Below are 25,285 nucleotides of genomic sequence, written 5' to 3'. Positions count from 1 at the left end.
TTAGATTACTATAATGAAAACGTCTTCAAGCGTTTCCTTACTAACTTACACTTTTCCTTTTCGTGTGTATAACCTATGTTCGTTTTGCCTTGGTAGATTTGTAAAGCTGTACATCTCAATAAGGTCGTCACAATGCCTAGACATGATGAAAGAATGTTTTTACGACATGAAAATCCATGACTTTGTATTCAAACTTGTATCCTTCTTTTAAAAATCACCATTTTTTCTTCTCTTTTCAGAATAAGATCCCATTCTGCATTCATCGCTGGAAAAAACTTTTCAAACGAAAGGGATAAACTGGGTTTATGGATACCGAAAGAGAATAGAAGATATTGTTACTTAAGATGGTTACATTCTATAGTCAAGGTGTATTATTGCTTAGCTAAGTTGGATGGTAAAGAAATGCGAACAATGGCCGGGAATACCTACCCTACCGAAGGAAGGTGACATATACAATAGGGCCTGTTTTAATTTCAGTATTTATTCAATAAAATAGAAAAATGATATCCCCTGGGTGTTTTTAACCATATGCTTATAAAAGCCATGGAAGAGGGCTGCATTATGTGAAGAACGTTTCACACGCACAAAAAGATGTGAGTGAAAAAAGACAGGGTTTGAATGATGGCGTCTGTGTATATGGCCATTGTGGAAAGGGAAGTTGGATGACAGACTGGAGCACACAATTATGTATTGTACACAAGTTTTGTGAGTGTATGTTGACGATGTTAAGTGTTCAGAACCTCGCCTAAACAGCAAACGTACAGGTGAAACAGGATTAGTAGTCCAGACTTTGATGGAGAGAAATAGCCGTGGATTAGAAAAAAGCTGTGGATTAGAAAAAAGATGTGGATAATATCAAACCTAGATAAATGTCTGTTTCTTACAAAAGATGTGGATTAGAAAAAGTTGTGGATTGTAACAAACCTAGATAAATGTCTGTTTCCTACAGAAGATGTGGATATCTGTATTTAAGAACATTGGCGGTGATGACAAGGAAATGATGTACCTACCTTGGCGATGATATTCATATCACATTTATTTTCTTAGCCAGCTGGATTACTGAAACGGACGTTTGAAGGAGATAGATGTCATGGAGTTCATTATGGTCCATCAGTTTCTCAAAAACGAAGAAGATGACAATGCTACCAACCATCCGAGTCAAAACTTTCCCAGCCTGATTAATCATATTGTGTTAAAATCCCATCGTATTTGGGATACAGGAGACACACTCAAGAAGGCATGACATATTTGATAAGTATACCATCGGTGAACGTCTTGTTTTTAATTATATCTATTGTATGAGGAATAATCAGTAATTTCCAGATGGATTTATTTTCAAAGACAAGAAGATTGTGAAACAAAATGAAGTTATCGATTCTCACGTAATGGATAAATGCTATGTTCGATCAGCTGAACGATGTGGAATACTTACTGCAAACCAATATATGTGGTGTGATTTATCATGTGAGATGTGGAATGCTAAGTATATGATGCATTATCTGGAATACTTACAACAAATGATGTATATGATGTGGAATATGGAATATTTGCTACAAACCATTATATATGGTGTGTAATGTGGAATACTTACTGCAAAACATTATATATGATGTGGAATATGGAATATTTGCTACAAACCATTATATATGGTGTGTAATGTGGAATACTCACTACAAACCATTATATATGGTGTGTAATGTTGATTACTTACTGCAAAACAATATATATGATGTGGAATATGGAATACTTATTACAAACCATTATATATGGTGTGGAATATGGAATACTTACTACAAACCATTATATATGGTGTGTAATGTGGAATACTTACTACAAAACATAATATATTGTGTGGAATGTGGAATATTTGCTACAAACCATTATATATGGTGTGTAATATGGAATACTTACTACAAATGATTATATATGGTGTGTAATGTGGAATACTTACTACAAACCATTATATATGATGTGTAATGTGGAATACTTACTACAAAACATAATATATTGTGTGGAATGTGGAATACGTACTACAAATGATTATATATGGTATTTTATACGAGGATCAGTGTGCAGATGTGTGTTATTATTCATTGGGATTTACGTCGTGTACAAGGAGAGACTGGGCTGAATCTGAAAGGTAAGTTGATGATTACAACAATAATTGTATTTAGCAACATCAGCATCAGTAACAACATCTAAAACGATTGATAAAGCAGCTCCCGAAACATTAACCACGCCCAATAAAACATACAAAAATATGACGAGGATGGTTATGAATAGCGCAGATAGCACCGGGTAAATAATCTCATCCTAAAAATAGGCAATGATGTTTATTTTGATGTCGCACATATATCAATTGAGTTAAAGTATCCGTTGTTTTCATCGCTGCCATCGTTGTCTTGTATATGAGATATATATTTATTAAATACATCGTTACATTATAACGTTATTCTTCGTAAACCAATTAGACTTGAATATGAATGCAGGCACCAAAACTGTTATCTCTACCTCTCAGTAAAGATGTCGATTTAACATTAGTATCGCATTGGAACATGAACAAATATGTCTGATATTGATACAAAATAACAGATTAAGTAATGAGAATACAAACAAATGATGAGTGAGTAATGAATAAAACGATGGAATAATGAATCAAGAACTCAGTGCATTAATAACTATACTTACAGACTAATGGATGAATGAACGAATCAATGAATAAATGAGTGAATGAATGAATATTACTGAATGTAACGAATAACAAAAATGATTGATTGATTTTGTTTTGTATTTTTGAATGAATGATTTGTGAATAAGAAAATGAATGAATGCATGAATCAATCAATCAATGAGTCAATCAATGAATCAATAAATAAATCGATCGAAGATTTATAAACAAATGACAAAAGACAGATAATGGGAAAATATGTAAATTCACTGTAAGTCGTTTATAAAGGATACAGGGTTTACGTCGCCCTTTATTCCATACTTAAAAAACCCCACCAAATATTAAAAAAAACACGTTGAAAGTGTAAGACAGATGTCTTCATATTACTTAAGTTATTTCATAGGAAAGTTATGTAGGTGTGTAGAAGTCAAAAATGTCTAGCATATGTTTGTTACTTACAACAGAACAATGTCTAACATATGTTTGTTACTTACAACAGAACAATGTCTAACATTTGTTTGTTACTTACAACAGAACAATGTATAACATATGTTTGTTACTTACAACAGAACAATGTCTAACATTTGTTTGTTACTTACAACAGAACAATGTCTAACATTTGTTTGTTACTTACAACAGAACAATGTCTAACATATGTTTGTTACTTACAACAGAAAAGTGAAATAAATCTGTCTTAAGACATCAGGAATACATTACATTTGTTAGTTACTTATAACAGAAAAGTGAAATTAATATGATTTGAGACGTCAATAACACATTACACATATTAGTTACAACAGAAAAGTTAAATAAAATCTATATTTAGACGTCAAGAATACTCATATTAGTTACTTTAAACAGAAAACTGAAATAAAATATGTATTCAAATGTCAGGAATACAATACATATGCTAGTTACTTATAACAAAAATGGAAAAAGTCTGTTTTAGACGTCAGGAAAACATATTTTAGTTACATAGGAAAGTTAAAGTCAGCTTGTCGGTATGTAGGTGTAACAGGTCCTCGCAATATAAACAATTTCTGAACATTAAATGTATCGACCGTGCTTGACGTTTAGGTTAGTACAAATCTAAATCCATTATTGGTTTTAATACAACGTCTTTTATAAAGATTTCCTGTGAGTTAACAATACAGTCAAATTTAACAATTGGTTATACAGACATACCGAGTTGTATAAACACTTTGAGGTCCACTGATATAAATATCAGGCCCGTTATCTTGTTTATAATCTAATCGCACTATCAGTCTGTGTTGGGAACATATTGTGTCATTACCTTACAAGTTTATGTACACAGATATTAACAAACTGATAATGAAATGTCATGTTTTTACGTAAATTATTTTTGTAATTTTTCTGGATAAATCGTAACAAAATAGGATATGTTTAGATTCAAAATGTTCACAATAACGCAATAAAATTGGTACAATAAATCATTTTAAATGTTCGTTTGAAAATATATATTTTATTATAAACATCCTTGTGTGACAAACATAGAATTCTTTATCCAGAAGAGAGGCAGGGCCCCCTTGTTAATACGTCAGATTTAGCGCTGGACAGCTTGGCATATCACCAGCCGTTATTGTTACCGTAACATATGCAGGTCCCCTAACTTATCAGGCTCTACGTTTAATTCTTCTATAGGCAAAGAGGCCTGGACATAAAAGCCCATTGACTCTCTCGTCGGTGGTCATTGTATTCTGTTGTTTTCGCTGTGAATGCACAACCGTACAAGCCGCTATTTAGCTATCATGTTTCAATCGTCGCGAAAGAAGCCTTTTTATGTCAATAGATTTTAATTCAAGCTAGATGAATTCCAGCGTATTCAGGAAAAGAAAAGAGCTTTACCGACAAATTTATAAAGAAAACTAAAGACTATTAAAATGTCCATTCTATTCCGTTTTATATGCCTTTTCTATAGTATTCTTTTCATAGCAGGCAACCGATACATGTTCTGAATGTTTCGTAGATTAACCATACACTTAGTCAAAAGGTATATTTACACTATAGCGCGATATTACAACAATTGTCCTGGCCGTATCCGCCACAACTCTAGCTAGCCTTACACCGACTACTGGGGATATATATAACAGAACATTTCATTACTTGGGATTTATGTGATATTCTGGATGGAGCAAACATATTCTCGACAAATGATCTCCAATTCTTGTAGGTAGGTGGTCATATTTTCCTATATTCCTTCAGGCAGTGAATGTGTCTTTTAAATTCAAAGACTCTGTTTAAAAGACACCAAATGTGCAAGTCAAACGTCAGATAATTTATTGAGTTTTTTTAAAACCAAACCATATTGTATAAGCATTCACATGTACAGAATTATTGCTAAGGGCTGTCTTATCACTTCAAAAACTGCATGCATAAAAATCCTATACTGAAACAAAAGTAAACTTACTCATTAACTGACGTCCTGTGTTATGTATTAGACTAGACACTCTTACTCATTAACTGACGTCCTGTGTTATGTAAAAGACTAGACACTCTTACTCATTAACGGACGTCCTTTGTTATTTAAAAGACTAGACACTCTTACTCATTAACTGACATCCTGTGTTATGTAAAAGACTAGACACTCTTACTCATGGATTAGACACTCTTACTCATTAACTGACGTCCTGTTTTATGTAAAAGACTAGACACTCTTACTCATAGACCAGACACTCTTACTCATTAACGGTCGTCCTGTGTTATGTAAAAGACTGGACACTCTTACTCATGGATTAGACACTCTTACTCATTAACTGACGTCCTGTGTTATGCAAAAGACTTGACACTCTTACTCATTAACTGACGCCCTGTGTTATGTAAAAGACTAGACACTCTTACTCATAGACTAGACACTCTTACTCATTAACTGACGTCCTGTGTTATGTAAAAGACTTGACACTCTTACTCATTAACTGACGCCCTGTGTTATGTAAAAGACTAGACACTCTTACTCATTAACTGACGTCCTGTGTTGTGTTAATGACTAGACACTCTTACTCATTAACTAACGTCCTCTGTTATGTAAAAGACTAGACATTCTTACTCATTAATTGACTGTGATTTTGTAAACAAAATGTGAAAACACCAAAGCAATGTTAGAGAAAGCCATGTTAATTCATTAAAATTATTAGTTTTCACCCACAAATACCTTCGTTAATTATAACACTCATCAACTGTAGTGAAGTAATATCTTAATTAAAACAATACGAGCAGGCATGAACGTTATTGATGAGAGTAAATGACCGTACGTTAACCTGTTAATAAGGAATAATCCATGGTTTCATGGTGCCAATGAAAATGATAATATTGGACCTTGAATACATGGCAGTTTGAATGATGGATGATGGTATAATGATGTAAGGATATAATAGGTCGTGGTAAAACAAGCATGTGTATTGACATTCTGATGTGTTGCTCACTCTTTGCTGTGGTGCATGAATGTTTTTCCTCCAATGTTGTCAGACAAGCCTCAGATGGAATCGCTACTGTAGCGTTGTCACTTCCCTCCAGTGTTGTCAGACAAGTCTCAGATGAAATCGCTACTGTAGCGTTGACACTTCTTCAAGTGTTGTCACTCAAGTCTCAGATGGAATCGCTACTGTAGCGTTGACACTTCCTCCAGTGTTGTCACTCAAGTCTCAGATGGAATCGCTACTGTAGCGTTGACACTTCCTCCAGTGTTGTCAGAAAAGTCTCAGATGGAGTTGTAACTGTAGCGTTGACACTTCCTCCAGTGTTGTCACTCAAGTCTCAGATGGAATCGCTACTGTAGCGTCGACACTTCCTCCAGTGTTGTCAGACAAGTCTCAGATAGAATCGCTACTGTAGCGTTGACACTTCCTCCAGTGTTGACAGACAAGTCTCAGATGGAATCGCTACTGTAGCGTTGACACTTCCCTCGAGTGTTGTCAGACAAGTCTCAGATGGAGTTGTAATTGTAGCGTTGACACTTCCTCCAGTGTTGTCAGAAAAGTCTCAGATGGAGTTGTAACTGTAGCGTTGACACTTACTCCAGTGTTGTCAGACAAGTCTCAGATGGAGTTGTAATTGTAGCGTTGACACTTCCTCCAGTGTTGTCAGACAAGCCTCAGATGGAATCGCTACTGTAGCGTTGACACTTCCCTCGAGTGTTGTCAGACAAGTCTCAGATTGAATCGCTACTGTAGCGTTGACACTTCCCTCGAGTGTTGTCAGACAAGTCTCAGATTGAATCGCTACTGTAGCGTTGACACTTCCCTCGAGGGTTGTCAGACAAGTCTCAGATGGAGTTGTAACTGTAGCGTTGACACTTACTCCAGTGTTGTCAGACAAGTCTCAGATGGAGTTGTAATTGTAGCGTTGACACTTCCTCCAGTGTTGTCAGAAAAGTCTCAGATGGAGTTGTAACTGTAGCGTTGACACTTACTCCAGTGTTGTCAGACAAGTCTCAGATGGAGTCGCTACTGTAGCGTTGACACTTCCTCCAGTGTTGTCACACAAGTCTCAGATGGAATCGCTACTGTAGCGTTGACACTTCCCTCGAGTGTTGTCAGACAAGTCTCAGATTGAATCGCTACTGTAGCGTTGACACTTCCCTCGAGTGTTGTCAGACAAGTCTCAGATTGAATCGCTACTGTAGCGTTGACACTTCCCTCGAGTGTTGTCAGACAAGTCTCAGATGGAGTTGTAACTGTAGCGTTGACAATCTTTTAAACCGATGTAGGATGTCAATAACCTACGATAATCCTTTGTCTCCCAGGAGAGATCTTATGTTGTTGTTAGTGCCGTAAATTTCCGAGGTAATCACAATTTCAAGCAATCAAAACAATCTTTGAGTTTGCAAAGGTAACGAAACATCTCTTTTTGATTACATTTGTCTATGGTGATATGGAACCTGTTGGTTTCTTTTAAAGATATGTAACCTGTTGGTTGCTTTTAAAGATATGGAACCTGTTGGTTGCTTTTGAAGTTGTAGAACCTGTTGGTTGCTTTGGAAGTTAAAGAACCTTTTTGTAGCTTTTGCAGTTGTTGAACCCGTTTGCAGCAGCTTTTGAAGGTGTTGCAGTTGTTGGCAGCTGTTGAAGTTGTTGAACCTTTTTGTAGCGTTTGGAATTGTGGAACCTCTGTGTACAATCTAATTAAAAATATATTTTCAATCGCTACCGTTTACTGATATGTCGCGTTGAAGATCTAACAACATCCCGTAGAGGGTCATGTTCAGGCGACCTTTGCATTAACCAATCAGATGAGAGCTTACGCATTTCTGTGATGATGTAATGATTTCGGAACACACTTGCTATACTAAAAGACCGAGAGGTGTCAAATGAGCATCGAAAATGGCGGCGCCCGTGACACCACGCCGTGTCTATACATTTTTGTACAAGACAACGTTTGTACAATTTGTGGATTTTGCTTTGAAATAAGAGAGACTTCCTCCTCTGGTGATGTTGTCGTTAACAAGTTTAACAACCTGAAACTAAAATTAACCAATGACAGGCTTCGCAATATTCAAACTATCACTGGACCAGACGAAAAAGTGGATTTTGGGCTACGAGGTGTCTGCATTAAATGATACAGGTCCTGCTTTCTGATTGGTTGAAAGAAAGAGTTATGTCGCGTTTTGATTGGCTTGTTATAAATACGATAATGTATTCATGTTGACCTCTGACGTGACCCTCTATGGGATGTTGTTAGATCTTCAACGCGACATATCAGTAAACGGGAGCGATGTGAAGATATAATTTTAATTAGATTGCTCTGTGTAGCTTTTGAGTTATAGTATGCTCCTGGTTTTCTGTCAATGGTAAACTATATTTATACTGTAATGTAGTCACTGTAACCCATAACTGTCTAATCTATGTATGTGATTTCCAGTAAAACTAGACATCTCAACATTTACGATATTCAACGGGAAATTGATAAATTTTCTATTTATTACAATGGATCCTAGGTTATAATATATTTACAACGACAAAAGATCTTCCAAATGTCGCAACAACTTAATGGTGATTTCATCTGAAAATGACAACTCGCTGAAACCCTGTTGGGGCTGAAAATTATTTTCTCTTAGCTCCAGCAAGTAATTATTTCAAATAGTCATGTTTTTTTGCTGTATATCAAAGATACTCGTAAATTAAATAACATAAGGCAGGTTCGAGTATGATATAAAAAGGGGGCCGCGGTGGCGAAATGGTTAAGGTGTCTGACATTCTGCTACCACTAGCCCTTCACCACTAGGTCGCGGGTTCGAGACCTACGTGGGGCAGTCGTCAGGTACTGGCCGCGGGTCGGTGGTTTTTCTCCGAGAACGACCATAGCTCCTATTAGGACGTAAAACACTAGCAAACCCAAATAAAAAAGAAACTCTTCTCTACCGTTCCCATGTGTTTGGATAGAAATCGAAACATATAACATTTATAAATAACGACTTCGAAGATAAGTGTCCGCGAAATATATTAGATTCACTGTGAACTTATGCAAACAAAAACGTTTAAAAAAATTGAATCACGTTATCTTAGCGAGTCAGCTTTACCTACCTTTTAATATCTACCAGTTTACATGTTATTGTATATACTGTCGTGTAAGTGAACATCTGAAGCCCACACATGTGCAGTAATGATAACGAAATTCAACATTTTACAACAAAAATGATTATTTTAAACCGAGAAATCAAGAGCGAAATATATGATATCAATTCGTCAAGCTGTCCATACTTTGTTTTGAGATATTGGGGCCTGATTTTTAATAACTATTTGTATATTGCACCAACTGCCCGTGCTATTAAACGCACGCTTACTGAGAATCTGAAGTAGCTGTCAAAAGTCTGACAGGTTGGTTATCTCGGCCTCAACTCGGCACTTATTTAGTGGTGTTCAATTGAAATACTTTTGAATTCTCCATTTCGTTTATTACACGATTTCTGCAGTGTTATCTCGCTCGCTGATAATATATTATTTGTAAAATAGAAATGAAATACAAAGGAGATAAAAGAGAGTTTATCATGGGTCGGAACACGTAAATCTTGATATAATTCATACTTTCAAGCCTTCTTTATTCGACGACAAATGTCCATAGAATTTCTCCGTATAACGACTTTTGATAGGTCCATGTTTTCGGTTATAATGGAGGTGTTTAGGTACTGTAGCAGTATTGTAGCCAGTCTCGATAGGCCCTCGAGTGACGTCAAGGTGTGCTGGGGAATGTACACCAGAGGCTATTCAACAAAATGTGATGTAATTCAATTTATTGGCAGTAACGTTTGTAAAAGAGCAAAAGTTTTCAGCCGGTCTTACCAACACTTAACACATGCGCAGTCCTGTGTATGTAAGTTCTGTGTATAGTTAGCGTTAAGATAATTACGTCATAAGTAAAATATCTTTCTGAAATCACAAAAAATGTAATTCGAAATTTTGCCTATGTCACTGTGAAGCGCTTAGAAATTGATTGATTTTTTTAAATCAACGATACTTTTAACGACCCACGAGGTTGGACGCATATAACTGAGTAATATAATATTAAGAGTAATACGTCATTTCCGGTTTGGTGTTGAAGAGGCCTGGATAACACGTAATGGAGATGTCCTGAAGTCCTGATTTAAATAATTGGACACGTATTGTTTTATACACGAACACATTGCTAAGTGATAATATTGTAATATACTTGAGATCCTGGCGACAAATTAGCGACATCTTACAGCAGAATATCCCAGATTTGATGTAGATACAGTTTACATTGTAGAACTTTTGTTTGTGTATATGACCTTGATGCAAAACATTTAAATTTGAACTTTTCATAAATTGATGGATCGGTTGACGTATTTTGTCGTATCTGAGTTTGGAGCAGTTTCATGGCATTCTTTTTACTTAAATGATTTCCTGGAATACTGTTCTATTTTTGTGAAGACAATTCTGTATAAGGAGCGTCATTTGAGAATTGAGAAATATAACATCATTGTGTAACAAAAGAGGCGAATCTGTGATTCACTCGGGATAAAAAAAATCAAAAACAAGCTTTCGATATTCTACTCCAATTTGTGACGAAGTGTATTTGAAATATATATATGCGAATAAGTTTACACAAATTGCAAGCAAGGGAAGAATTCCACAGATACTGGATATAATGGAAGCGTGCGGCTATTGGATGGATTAAAACGTATCTTGGAGTTTCAAATGATACCCAATTCTAAGGAGATGCCATGCTTTTAAGCTTTGAAAGGAATCTGTGGAAATAAAAGTCGGTGCCATTTCTGTTTTTGAGGGGGGCTGTATTGACTGAGGGTGTGGTTTTCCGGCCATACAGAGCTGCGTTGCTATACAGAGCTACGATAGTGGATCGTCTCGTTGGACGCCATAGAATACCAAAAGAAAAGGCATTGAATGCGCTCCCAGAAATAAATGTCGACATCGCTTCAGCTCTGGGGGAGCTGTTTTCCACATGAGAAGGATGGCTTTATAATGTCGTGGAGAAAAGGAATTGAAATGTTTCTCGAAAATAAAGGCTTGTTCTCCAGCTTTTAGATATCTGTGTACTAGTGAGGCTATTGTTTGGAGCACGAGAGCAGATTCATGCTTCTCCTTTCATTGCCCAAATTAGCAAGGATTCTGTTGTAAAGTTGTGAAGCCATTTGTGTATGAGAAGCTGCATTGGAGAATTTAAGGACTCTTAACACAATGGCGACTATCAGATGGCATCTGCACCACTGGATGATGTGGCGGAATAAAAAGAATTATATAGAAAGGGGTTTCTATGGCAACACGAATGCCGAATTACCGACTGTAATATCTAGAGAGGGAGGACGGGTTTGGTCCAGTTTTGATATTTCAGCGATGAGTAAACATCATCAGTGAACATTAGGTTAATTCAGTGTTGACAACCTGGTACAGTAGTTAGGTGTACTTTCTGATGACCGGGTAGCTTAATGTTGACATTTACGGCTGTTTGTGTACATTCTGACCTGGAGGTTAAGTGTTGACATCGTTGAGTTTCAATGTTGACATCATTGAGTTCACGGCAGTCAGATATTACTTCTGACCTGGATATACAGTGTTGACATCCCCGAGTTTTAAGTGTTGACATCCTGAAGGTTCAATGTTTACGACCCCGAGTTTCAGTGTTGATATCCCTAGTTCGAAGCCGTAAGGTGTTATTTCTTGTCCGGAGGTTCATTGCTTACATACAGGTAATTCAGTGTCAGCATCCATCCGCTGCAGTCAGGTGTAGATTCTGACCCGCAGATTCAGTGTTGACATTTAAAGCTGTGTTGACATCCTAAAGGGTCGGTTTTGACGTCCTGGATTTCACGTCTGTCAGGTGAGTTCATTATGCTAACGTTACTCGTTCTTGCATTGGTAATATTGCTCTGTTTATCACAAACAAATATTAAATATGACAGTCGTGTATAGATCATAAACTACGGAATGGACAAGATTCCGGATTTTACAAGTTCAATTGACAATAAACACAATGGGATGTAGGTAAACATCTACTTTATGCAGATTTCCCAACTACACACGTTCGATTGACATGGAGTAACATAATAAGGATGTTAGTAAATAGCTAGTTTAGCTCACCTCGCCCGAATGATCATGCGAGCTTATGACGTTTGCGCGGGGTACGTCGTTAACTTTACTATTAAAACGCTACTTGTTGTAAACGGCTGGGTGGATTTTGACTCAATTTGGCATGGGGATTGTTGGGCCAAGGGAACTCAATGGCGGATAAACATATCCATTTTAACTAATTTTGCTAGAGCATCATTCAGCTGAAGGGGTTCAGTTCTGTGTAAATTGAGGGTGTCTCACCTTGGGGCAAAATAGTGGGTCATTTTGAACTAGTACCTAAAACTTTGAAATCCTACATCTACGTTATCGACGAAGAGATATTAACTATACTTGGTCTGCTCCCAGATCCCCACTATATAACCACTTTCCACTTTATAATCATATACACACATAAAAAATATAAATAGATAAATACATCCATGCTACCAGAATTTGTCCTGGGTTCTAGTCCCGCCCTGGGGATTTAGTTCCTGCATCACATCTTAGAAATGGGAGAGATCCCCAGCCGATCAATACAAGCTGTAAACGTACTTATCGTAAACTTTAGGGGACACATTTCTACAGTGAATGCTGTAAATATTTACGTTATTGTTAATTGCTCGCATCTGTAGCTTGTTAGCATATTATAGTACATGAGTCGCAATATTCTAATTCCTATGCAATAAAACCAAATTATAATTTAAAAAAAATCACCAGCGAAAAATAATGCTTCCTCGTATTTAAAGCAATGGAAGCACAGAATACAACACGAATTCGTATAATAATCAATCTGATGGCTTGAAATGTCACTTAGAGTAATTCTCTTCATTTCAAATTTATAAAATTTAGTACCCGAATGGTAGACAAACAGAAACGGCAACTGTGTTCAGAGAGAAAATTTGAAATTGTTGAGATAACCTATCCCATGTATTTCAGTAAGGAAGGTAGATCAATATGCCTCTAATAATGTTCCCTTCCATGTCCCCTATAGGGACTCTTTTGTCTCTTCAACGTCCGTTTTTTGTGTCCGTTAGGGGCTATTCGTTGTACCCTAAAACCTCTTCCCATGGAGTCTCCTCCACGACCCCTATTGACTGACTATTAGCTTCTTGCACTCTTCAATAATCGATACAGCCCCTTTTGGGGTATACAGTGTATCCTAGCTACTATTTCGTGAAGCGGTAACCTAATATAAGATTGTATATAGTGTCGCCCAATCTCTATAACTCTATAATAATGTAAGTAGTATATTTTATATTTTACTTCCTTTGTGATTAAATGGTCAATGAGTGCCACGCCCATTTCTCCTTTCAAATCAAGCTGGTTCACGACCAGAAATATCCTCTGCCCTTTTTAACCGATATTTGCAGTTGAGCAGGACAATGTGCAAATTCCAAGGAATTTTTAAATATTTGAATTCTTGTTTTAAGTTTGGAATGTTTTGTAAATTCATTTCCAGTAAATGGAGTTGACAAAGCTCGTAGATCAACTGAGCCTAGTTGTGCTAATGGCAGCGTTTAGTTACGTCAAAAGCGTCCTACACGGAGGCCTGGATATCATTACAAGCTAGCAAGAGTAATTGCTACAGTTCCATTCAAGAAATGTATATAAAATTTATAAAAGGAATTTTAAGAATAATAAAGGTTGTATTCTTGTATCAGTGGACCGGGGGTTATCTATTCTACACGAACACTTAGCCTATGTTAGGGAAACAATGGGAGCCTCTACGGTCCACGTGTGAACCGAGGACATAAGCCCTGTTAGCTTAACCGTACATAAATTTAACGTATGAAATTGATAAAAGTCACAAAAAAATTGCTAGAATCGCAATGATATATGCGTATATTGGGATTTAGTGTTTTACATCAGACAGTTAAAACCAGTATACGTGTATCGCCTGATTTTAATTAAATAAGTTGGGAAATCTGCATTTTACTTATGAATAGGTTAAGCTACAAAACAGAATTGTTTGTGTCTAGTTCTGTCAGGTATTTAGAATTACGACAAAGGAATCGCAGGTGCTTGAGTATGTGATTTCTGCTGTGGCGCATAATAGAAGTGAAAATTCCGTAAACTTACGTATCAAATTTATAACTTTTGTATACGTCCCATCTTTGTAGGTAATTGTTCTCGAGAGTCCGGGTATAATGAATGGAATATTGCCTAACAAAAGGCGTCTTATTTCTACTGAGGTCTGACAGAATTAAATAGCGGAAAATTGTTACAATTCTGTCAGATAACCAGAGCCTTTTTCTTACGTATGTAGGAATTCATATTAAGAATGTTGACTTTCGAAGAAATTTTGAAGAAAATTTATTTGATAAAATTTTGTAAAAGAATGTTTATGATTTAAAAATCAAATAACTCAAACGCGTGTTTACTTCCTGTTGGAAAGTAGTTGACGCCTGTTTGTTCTTCACATTTAAGGTCTTTTGTACCGCCATGTTATGTTGTCGCCTGTGTTTCAATGTCTGAACCTGAAACGTGCTAAATATATATCGTGACCTCAGCTAGCTGATAACACACTTCCTTATATTGGGACTGAAATCTATGATTAAAGGGAAATAACTCGTCGTCTTTTTAACGGTGTTTCGCTATTTTAGTGTTCAATAGTCAATAGTCACAAGCAGTCTTTTATTTTATTTTCCTGCAGTGTCCCCATTTTTTCACGTCTCAATATATATATATTTTTCAAGTGACATTGTAATTAAATAATTATTTTTTCTATGATATAGATATATTAGATATGATATATCGTGTTCATAACGTGAGTTTACATAATGAAAGAGATCAAAAATGCAAGCCCTATTTGAAGGGAGGTAACTCGAACTTACACACGTGCATTATTCGGAAACAATTTTTTCAAATCTTATTTTTAGTAGGCGTTATCTCCTATTATAACTTAACATTTGACCAAACGAGTGAATGATTAATATTATTGTTGAATTTTTTTAAATGACATCTTTCTGTTGATAACATACACACATATGGTTTTTTTCCTGTTGAACAATTTAACCCGGCCTTAAAATAATAAATAAAAATGAAGGCTCCAGAGAGAGTCGAACCCTCGACCTCCAGTTTACTAGACTGGCGCTCTAACCAACTGAGCTATGGAGCCGTTATACCTGCAATGAAATCATATTTAATAAATAAACCATGTCTCCTGGGAAATAGAAGATGTTCGTATGTAACACGTGTTACAATAGATCAATGGTACACAGATTCAACTCAGATAGATCGCTGATAGATAAAGGTCCGGTGACGTAGGTGTCCATTGCCACGGGACTTTACATATAATTCACATGAACTTTTCTTTTAATTGAAATGGTCCTATGTCCTATATCCAAGCAAAGAAAACCCATACCTCTTGTACATTATACAACAAATTTGGATAGTTTTACAAAGAATAAAACACAAAATGTCGCTTGTAATATATTTAGCTCTGATTAAATGGCGTGTTAAGTAATGTTGATACTAAATTGTACAAGATACGTGATTTTTATACTTGAGGGTAGAGATATATCTTCCGTCTTTTTTAATACTAGATGGTGAAGGTAACTAGAGGGAACGTGCATATGTAACGTAATACAAGAGAGTAAATGAGAATGTCACTTTGATAATAAAGGGTGCAGATACTATTATTTTGGTAAAATAAGGTGGATATGTACGTTATTTCGATAAGGATTAAAAGTATTTGTAACTTGCATACTAGATAACTGATATCGGGTAAGTTTGGATACTAGAGTACTTACGTCAACAAATTTGCAATAATTAGATATAACTATATAACTTTGATACTAGAGGTTAAAATTTTATCAAGGCTACTCTGGTTCTAGAGGGTAGAAGTATATCACGGTTACTTTGATACAAGAGGTTAGAAGTATATGACGGTTACTTTGATACTAGAGGTTGGAAGTATATGACGGTTACTTTGATACCAGAGGGTAGAAGTATATCACGGTTACTTTGATACTAGATCTTAGAAGAATATTACGGTTACTTTGATACTAGAGGTTAGAAGTATATGACGGTTACTTTGATACTAGAGATTATAAGTATGTCAAGGTTACTTTGATACAAGACGTAAGAAGTATATCACGGTTACTTTGATACTAGAGATTAGAAGTATATCACGGTTACTTTTATACTAGAGGTTACAAGTATATCACGGTTACTTTTATACCAGAGTGTAGAAGTATATCACGGTTACTTTGATACTAGAGGGTAGAAGTATATCACGGTTACTTTGATACTAGAGATTAGAAGTATATCACGGTTACTTGGATACTAGAGGTTAGAAGTATATTACGGTAACTTTGATACTAGAGGGTAGAAGTATATCATGGTAACTTTGATACTAGAGGTTAGAAGTGTATGATGGTAACTTTGATACTAGAGGTTAGAAGAATGTCAAAGTTACTTTGATACTAAAGGTTACAAGTATATCACGGTTACTTTTATACTAGAGGTTAAAAGTATATCACGGTTACTTTTATACTAGAGGTTAAAAGTATATCACGGTTACTTTTATACTAGAGGTTACAAGTATATCACGGTTACTTTTATTCTAGAGGTTACAAGTATATCACGGTTACTTTTATACTAGAGGTTAGAAGTATATCAGGGTTACTATATCACGGTTATTTTGATACTAGAGTTTAGAAATATATCACGGTTACTTTGATACTAGCGGTTAGAAGTATATGACGGTTACTTTGATAATAGAGGTTAGAAGTATGTCAAAGTTACTTTGATACTAAAGGTTACAAGTATATCACGGTTACTTTGATAGTAGAGGTTAGAAGTATATCACAGTTACTTTGATACTAGAGGTTATAAGTATATCACGGTTACTTTGATACAAGAGGTTAGAAGTATATGACGGTTACTTTGATACTAGAGGTTAGAAGTATGTCAAAGTTACTTTGATACTAGAGGTTACAAGTATATCACGGTTACTTTGATACTAGAGGTTAGAAGTATATCACAGTTACTTTGATACTAGAGGTTACAAGTATATCACGGTTATTTTGATACTAGAGGTTAGAAGTATATCACGGTTACTTTGATACTAGAGGTTAGAAGTGTATAACGGTTACTTTGATACTAGAGGTTAGAAGTATATCACGGTTACTATGATACTAGAGGTTAGAAGTGTATAACGGTTTCTTTGATTTTTCTGTTACCCCTATGATACGATAAATGGCACGCAAAAAACAACAACAAACAAACCCAACAACGCGATTACGTTGGACGGGACTGTAACTTTAAGTCTAAAGTTTGTTTATTCACATACTAGTGCCATGTATAATACGGAAAACAAACATAAAGGGACGTGAATGAATAAGAAACAGAAACACTTGTGTAAATATGTTACACCATATTGTTACAACCATAAACAGCTCCACTACAGGGTAGTGACGGTAACAAGTATAATTTACGGGGGAAGACAGAAAAGTTTTAAGGAAAAAGCAGTGAAAAAATATGGTACCTGTACAAAATATGTGTAATATTTATTATTATGATAGATAATGGCTGCGACAAAATATCTTTTTGTGTTATTGGAAGTAAAATTGATGTCGAATATAGCGTAACAGGTCAATTCGATAAATATAATTAAAAAAAGGACAAAATAGAATCTTTGCAGTTCCATATACTACTGTTCAACGTTATGATGTAGTAGCCTGTTAGGACCCAGTGGGAGATCTTTCCCACACATATACAGTCTTTCCCTACACACATACAGTATTTCCCTACACATATACAATATTTCCCTACACATATACAGTATTTCCCTACACATATACAGTCTTTCCCTACACATATACAGTATTTCCCTACACATATACAGTCTTCCCCACACATATACAGTATTTCCCTACACATATACAGTATTTCCCTACACATATACAGTCTTTCCCTACACATATACAGTATTTCTCTACGCATATACAGTATTTCCCTACACATGTACAGTCTTTCCCTACACATATACAGTCGTTGTGATAAACTGCTAACGTTCCATGACGTTAACTTTTAACTTACAGAGGAATTCCAATAGGTAAAACGGTGTTTAAGCAGATAAGTTTGATAAACATAGATATTAATCTTATATATGAAGGGGAAGTTTAAACATAGACCCATGTATTGATTGGTTGTAATGGAAAAAAATGCATTGAAACATGGCTTCAAACTATTAAGACATAAGAAACCACCCCAAATGACATTATCAATCTAAATCACACCAAATCCGATGACTTGGACAGTAATTTTCTTCGATTGGTGAGAGTTGCTTCCCTTTGGCCATCGTGTGTGTGGCATGCCACTGACTTCTCATAATCAATAATTTCGCACTTTGTGTCGAGTCACAGCTGGTGAAATATCAATACATGAGATAACGACAATATGTTTCAGAATCACTGAGCCAGGCTGATGTGGAAACGTAATTCATCTTATAATGACGTGTGTGTATATATAGAGAAAAGTACTGACGAGGTTACCGGCTGTGGTCAATATCGAATCGACATTTTGCTACAGTTGTTTGAAAAAAAAAATGTTTTGGTTTTGTTGTTTTATCTTGTGAAAACAGTTAACTGTTTTCGAACAGTTCTTAACAAGAAAAAATAAAAATAACATTAAACTTTATAGTAATACCTTCTACAGAAATGAAAAGGAATTATATTTTTTTTTTATAAAATCTATATATTTATATGTATTTCCACTAGTAAATGAGATATTTTTAGAATTCGAAATGTATCTTTAACTAAACGAATCCTGTTTCCCATATTTTTTTTTAAATAAAAATAATAATCCTTTATAAAATATCAATTTCGGTCATAAATATTTTAAAAATATTACGGATAAAAAGTTTGCATGATCTTGTTTTGATCTTATATGACTTGTTTTCGTAACAAAATTGTAGGCAATGTGTAAGTGATTTCAGCTTCTCTCCGAGAGAATTTGAAAATAAAAAGTGGTAAAATACTTTAAAGACCACGAAATTATGTTACAAATAAGTTACGTCCTGTTCATTTTGTTCAAATTTACTTAGAAAGCATGCGTATCCACGGTAATATATTCTGCTGGTTTATAATATATAATTTACTGGTTCTATAATAAATATATTTTACACTGTCTCTATAAAATTTACAATATCCTGGATATATATTAATTATGTAAATATCTCGTTCTATATAAACTTTAGAAAAACTGGGTTTATATCAATTATTTAAATATAAAATAAACAATTGTGCAATAATATACTGGTTCTATATTAATAAGATAATTCACAGGATATATATTGATTACAAAATATAGAATTACTGCTTTTTATTGATAATATAATTTACTTGTTCCAAATTAATTTTATATTATACTGCTTAAATATGTAAACACTCCGATACTCCGCGGTTTTCACCTCACGATAGATAACCAGATAATCGGTATTTTAAAAGATTATTAATACAGGTGAATGATTTGCTCTTTTCCGTTTTTTGTCTGTAAACCTCGACATTGGCATGCCCTTTGCCTTAATGAGTCTATTAAAAATCGATTAATTAAATTACCTTAAATGAAATGACTCTATACCACCTGTTAATAAAATCTGCATTATCATGATAAAATATTGATTTATAAGCTGGGGTAAAATCAAGACAATTTACACGCTCGCTAAAATATAGTTTCTATTGTTGTGGGATTGTATTGGAACAGACAGCAAACGGTTCATGTGTGATAAATCAGTTATTTGTCATTTTTCACAGAATCTGGTACCGACCAGAGTCAGCTCCTTTTATTTTATCTGTCTGATTTTTTTTGTGGAACTTAACCCCGGAAATGACTTAATGACAGCATTCTAAACAAACTAAATCATTTTTTGAAGTCAATTTTTAAAAAAAATATTAGGCGGCCATTTTTGTGTAGTTTCCATTATGTCTTCTTTACAAAACAAAAAATGAATTGCACGTGAACGTGTTTACTGATTCATTTATCTACCAATCAGAAAAATAAAATAAATCATTTCTAATGGTGACAATATCGCCTGTACGGCTGACTTTGATTTGAAAAACAATCAGGTAGGGCGGACTATACTCATATTAGCGTGATGTCGTCCAATTATTTGGATATTGAAAAAAAAATTGAAAAAATGTCCAAGTAGTCATTATAAATAGACTGTTGTTATAAGCAGCTCCACAAGGGGGCTTTATAATTAGCAGGGAATTGATTTGAGCCCTAATAAGGCTATTATGATGTCATATCTTACGGCTAGAACGCGCGGAGAATAAAAACTAACCGCTAAGAAATGTCCCTAGGTTTTAACACTCTTCCCGCGATTCCGGAACCTGCCCGTCTTATCCGTCCCCAAAAATATGTCCCTCCGGGGTTTAGAACGGACCTGACGTGTTGTAATTAGAGGCCGGCTAATTACGCGTCTAATTGGAGGGGTGTTTTCCGTATCACAATCTCCGGAATCGGACCATGGTACAGACACTCTGATTAAAACATCTTTCAGAGAGTGTTAAGATTAATCTGATTTGTTATGTTAGAGCCCAGTGTCAAAATATTTGATTTTGAGGTAATAAAAACGTCACTTCAAATCGCTACTAATCTTACGTGTTACATGTTTGACCAGTCAGAGGCGTGAACAGCTATAATGGGTTATTACGCAATTCTCCGGACAATTTAAAACGACCAGTATAGAACTAGCTGGAGACGTATAATTGAATTTGTGATTGTTTGTTTACTTTTCGGAAAGTCTTGTTTATTTCAAAGTGTGATTTTTAACGAGAAATACGTAATACTTGCTGCGATGTGTTGCCTACTGAGTTCTGGTCAATTGTATTTATAACCGTTTAGACATTGAAAGTGTCATCCATTTGCGTAGAAGCTGAATCACTGTATCCCAATAATGTTTTAATTTAGTAAAATGAATCATGACATCACGATCAGTGAAGTTAAGGGGGCACAGTAGTTTATTATATAGGACAGTGATGATAAAATGAAAAAATTGACAAAAATACTGAAAATATTTCATAGATTTTTTATTCTAACCAGTGCCATTGCATAAATTATTCCTACATACATAGTTTTTAGATGTGATTTTAATATCTGAACTAAACTGAAAATTGTAATAAATTTATTCTTTCGACATCATAGTGCTTACATATAAATATACTTCTACACTGAGTGAAGTGTTGAATTATCACCTAAACCCTTCATTTGATTTAGTAAGTACGTTGTACTTTACACCTTTAAATATTTTAAACTTCTGCCGTGAAAATCAGTTAAATAAACTAAAAAAACGGATGTGTCTATACAATGAAGTAAATCCATGATATACATGTAGGCGGTTAGGATGCTGTTTCTGTTTTTTTCCTGTTGATTACTGACAGATTTAGATATATCAGTAAATAGACTTTCGTTGGTAAGTTTTCACTATGTTTGGGCGCCGATTCAATTAATATAGTGAAAAGAAAATTGAAATTACGACAAACGATATCGCATTAGTCACTTGATTTTTTAAGCAACTTGAATCAATTCACAAAAATATTGACACCATATACATATAACGGATATACTGAGTGAACGTACTCGAGATCCTACCCGTGTATGGATGAATTACCTCCCCTTAATCGTTAAATAACAAACTGGACTGTGACCAGCTTTATTTGTAGGAGTCTATATAAGTGGACTTTTCCAAAAATGAAAATAAAACTACGTATTAGAATGTAAAAATTTCTCATTCTGTTTCTATATGTAGTGAAATGGTCAATTTATTTAAGATATTGTACTGAGCAATATAATATATCAACAAATCAAATTATGCAGGTGTAAACCGAGACTTGCTGTATGGGGGGAGAGGGTTCATCTAAAAATGGAGGTGTGGGGAGGAGGAGAGAAATGTGTTTTTCCTACCCTGGACAGGAGCATTCATCATTTACATATATACACACCTGGTGAGGGATACCTGTGAGTGTATGATACGTCTACATCGGGCAAAAGGGGTTAAGGTTCTTTTATACACAACATTTCACGTGCGTTTCACAATGACGTCATAATTATACGACGTGACGTCACGAAATCGAGAAAGTTCCGATGCTGTGTTGCCGACACTGCTAACGTGATGAACTACAATAGTATATTTAAACGTAATTGTAAGAATTATAAGAAAGATAGGACACAAAGTTAGGCGGAATGGTCCCAGGGGAAAAAGATATTTTCAAAATGGTAGTCAGTCAAAATGCAATATCATGGTTTCTGATCTTATTATTGTAGTTAGAGTAAGCAAAAGGGTATAGCAAAATACCCTTATCCCTGTGATTTTCAAATTTGGGTAAACACCTACGAAGAGACTCAGGTTTTACCCAATTTAAAACCTATCCAGTTGAAGTTCTCTATCCGACTTCATTGGCAGATAGAGTGTGATAATCTCAATCCCAAGGCGACTAGAGATTCTAATCCTAGGACGAGACAGTCTGCATTTGTTTTTTTGTTTTTTGTTGTTGTTTTTATTTTGATATTTTGCTATTTACCGAATCAATATCCTTTAGAGGTAGGAGTAAAATTTATCATTCACACTTGGTGGGTAAGAATAAAATAAGTATTCACCAATTTGGGAATAAGAGAAAAGGAATAATTCATCCCGTCAATTTGAAAGTTCAATGGATAATAACATTGTCCTTTTTTGTCAAGCCCTCGGCAGCCCGGGATTTGAAAATTTATCAAGCTTACCCAATGGGGTGGTATGCTCCAAGCTTTTATTTCCTTATCTATTAAAAACGCAAATGAAACGAAACAATATATTTCGTTAGTAACATCTGTTAATTTTTATCTTAAATATGTAACATTAGTAACCCGCCGTTAAATTCACGCACGTTATATTTTACCTATATTTTTTAAACTGCTGAAACCAAATCTTTATATTTGAATATTGTTATTGATATTCCTAAAGTATATCAAATATATTAAGTTATTGATTAGGTTACTCTATGCTGAAATCGAGTTGTGTTTATTGAGCGCGGGAAGCAGGTGTATGCTACATGATATTGTGAGGAAATTTTCAATCACTTGTTTATTTCAGGAAGTCAACGATACTTCTATGTACAGCATTTCCCTCCTACATAATGATTTAATATGGTGGTCGGAGGAGCTGTACACATTTTATTATCTATTGTTATATTTCCGGAACCATTGCTTTTACCAGTTAGACCCTCCCCAAGTTTCTGTTAATTTTCATGCCTAAGACGTAACGAATGTAGGTCGAATCTGCAATAAAGGTTTTTTTCCTGTACAGTTTTATAATTTCCCGTTTTAAACATAAATATAATATTGCCCCTAAGCGTATTGATCTTATAGAGTGTTTCCTGTAACTTTTATAGTGTATGTACTTGTGTATGCAACTAAGTGTGGTCAATATTCAATTTTTCTTGTAGTTTTCTGTTAATTTTCTCGTCTGTTATATTAGTAATATAGGCCTATCAGCCTGGGTATCTCTCTGTCAGTGTGGTCAATATTCAATTTTTCTGTAGTTTTCTGTTAATTTTCTCTTTTGTTATATAAATAATATAGGCCTATCAGCCTGGGTATCTCTCTGTCAGTGTGGTCAACATTCAATTTTTCTGTAGTTTTCTGTTAATTTTCTCGTCTGTTATATAAGTGATATAGGCCTATCAGCCTGGGTAGCTCTCTGTCAGTGTGGTCAACATTCAATTTTCACTCGATGCCTATCTACGTCGACGTCCGTTTTGTGCCCAGTGCTTGTTATCGCTCTAGGTACGACAGTTTGGTCACTGCCCACACACTGCCCATTAAGAGCTTGACCATGTCGCTAATATTTCCGCTCAGCGGCCAGGCATGGTCAACTTGAAACAAACGAAAATATATCATAAATTAAAATTTTCCAGATAAAACTTTCTAGATAAAACACCAGTTTGACGTGTAATAATTGTGTGCAATATAAATGGTGTATACATGTGAAAGTATCTGACCAGACACGTATATATTACAATATATGTCTCTGATCCGACTGTTTGAGGTGCAAATTTGACAAAACGAAGGTTTTATCAAGCTGTTAATGGTTGCCCATCGTTAGGACCAGACTGGTCACTAACGGTCACTGGTGGTCACTTTTCTACAATTACTGAAACACCCGAAGGGTGAATAAATGGCGCCAATTTTCGCAGTACTAATGAAGTACAATTACCTGTGAGATTCGCACCTGTGGACCGAGCAGGTTACGTCATGGACATCTCGCTAGGGATAAAGGTCGCACGAGATATCCGAAATTATTATCATTAATTGGGTAGAACCGTTTGGAATCGGTAACTGAATAATAAGCAAATGTATAGTCTAAATCATGACTTAGCTATAGACATGGTGTATTCTATTTTATAATATGGTTTAGGAGCTCCCTAGTCGGGTAGCCGTCACGTGCTCACGAGACAGATATATTTATATGTGTGTTCACCAAGCATACGACATTGTGGCGTTTATTATATGATAAATGTCTATGATAGGCAAATTTTAACCGTACAAGGAAAACAGCGTCAATTTTATCATTTTAAAGATATTGCTGACTGTCTATTACATTTTTTAAATTGAATAAAAATATATTAAAGAATTTCCGGATAAGCATTTATGTCTTTGGACGCCAGCACGTATGTAGTTTGTTATCACTAATGGTTTCTATGATGAAGTAGTAATTTCAAAGGGACAACAGTGAAATATGTTATCATGCGTACGACTTTTTAATTAGTTGGACACTTGTATAAATTTTAGCATTTTAACAAAAGATGTCTGTTTTGAATTGAAATAAAAGGTTTCAACGTTGACGCAACGGCCCTAAGACTGTAATCCTCGAATTGATTAAGGAAGATATTTCCTCTTTTTTTTTATCTTCATGTGAAAACAATTTATGACGATGTAATTTCATACTGTGCGGACGTAAGACATAAAAAGGGTATAATAAGTTCTGTTATATATGCTAAAGACGCCAACAAATTGAAAAACTTCCCCGTATTACATTTTATGAGAAAACTTCAAATCTTTTGTTAGTTTCGTATATTTTTTTACCTTTAAAACC

The 25,285-nt window shown here is 35.1% G+C and overlaps 1 long non-coding RNA gene and 1 other non-coding gene across 2 annotated transcripts in view; one reads left to right on the top strand and one right to left on the bottom strand.

Moving 5' to 3' along the window:
* LOC110462449 overlaps window positions 1-25,285 on the top strand; it is a 93,418-nt gene that overhangs the window by 17,544 nt on the left and 50,589 nt on the right. The window contains exon 2 of the long non-coding RNA XR_002464285.1: window positions 240-2,140. This is a non-coding gene — a long non-coding RNA (uncharacterized LOC110462449). The remainder of the gene's footprint in view (window positions 1-239; window positions 2,141-25,285) is intronic.
* Window positions 15,252-15,325, bottom strand: Trnat-agu. The gene has a single exon. It is a non-coding gene; the product is annotated as a tRNA-Thr (tRNA).

This window comes from Mizuhopecten yessoensis, unplaced genomic scaffold (genome assembly GCF_002113885.1).
Source record: "Mizuhopecten yessoensis strain PY_sf001 unplaced genomic scaffold, ASM211388v2 scaffold10797, whole genome shotgun sequence".
Taxonomy (NCBI): Eukaryota; Metazoa; Mollusca; class Bivalvia; order Pectinida; family Pectinidae; genus Mizuhopecten; species Mizuhopecten yessoensis.
Note: the sequence above shows the minus strand (reverse complement) of the source record. Positions and strands in the feature narration are given on the sequence as shown.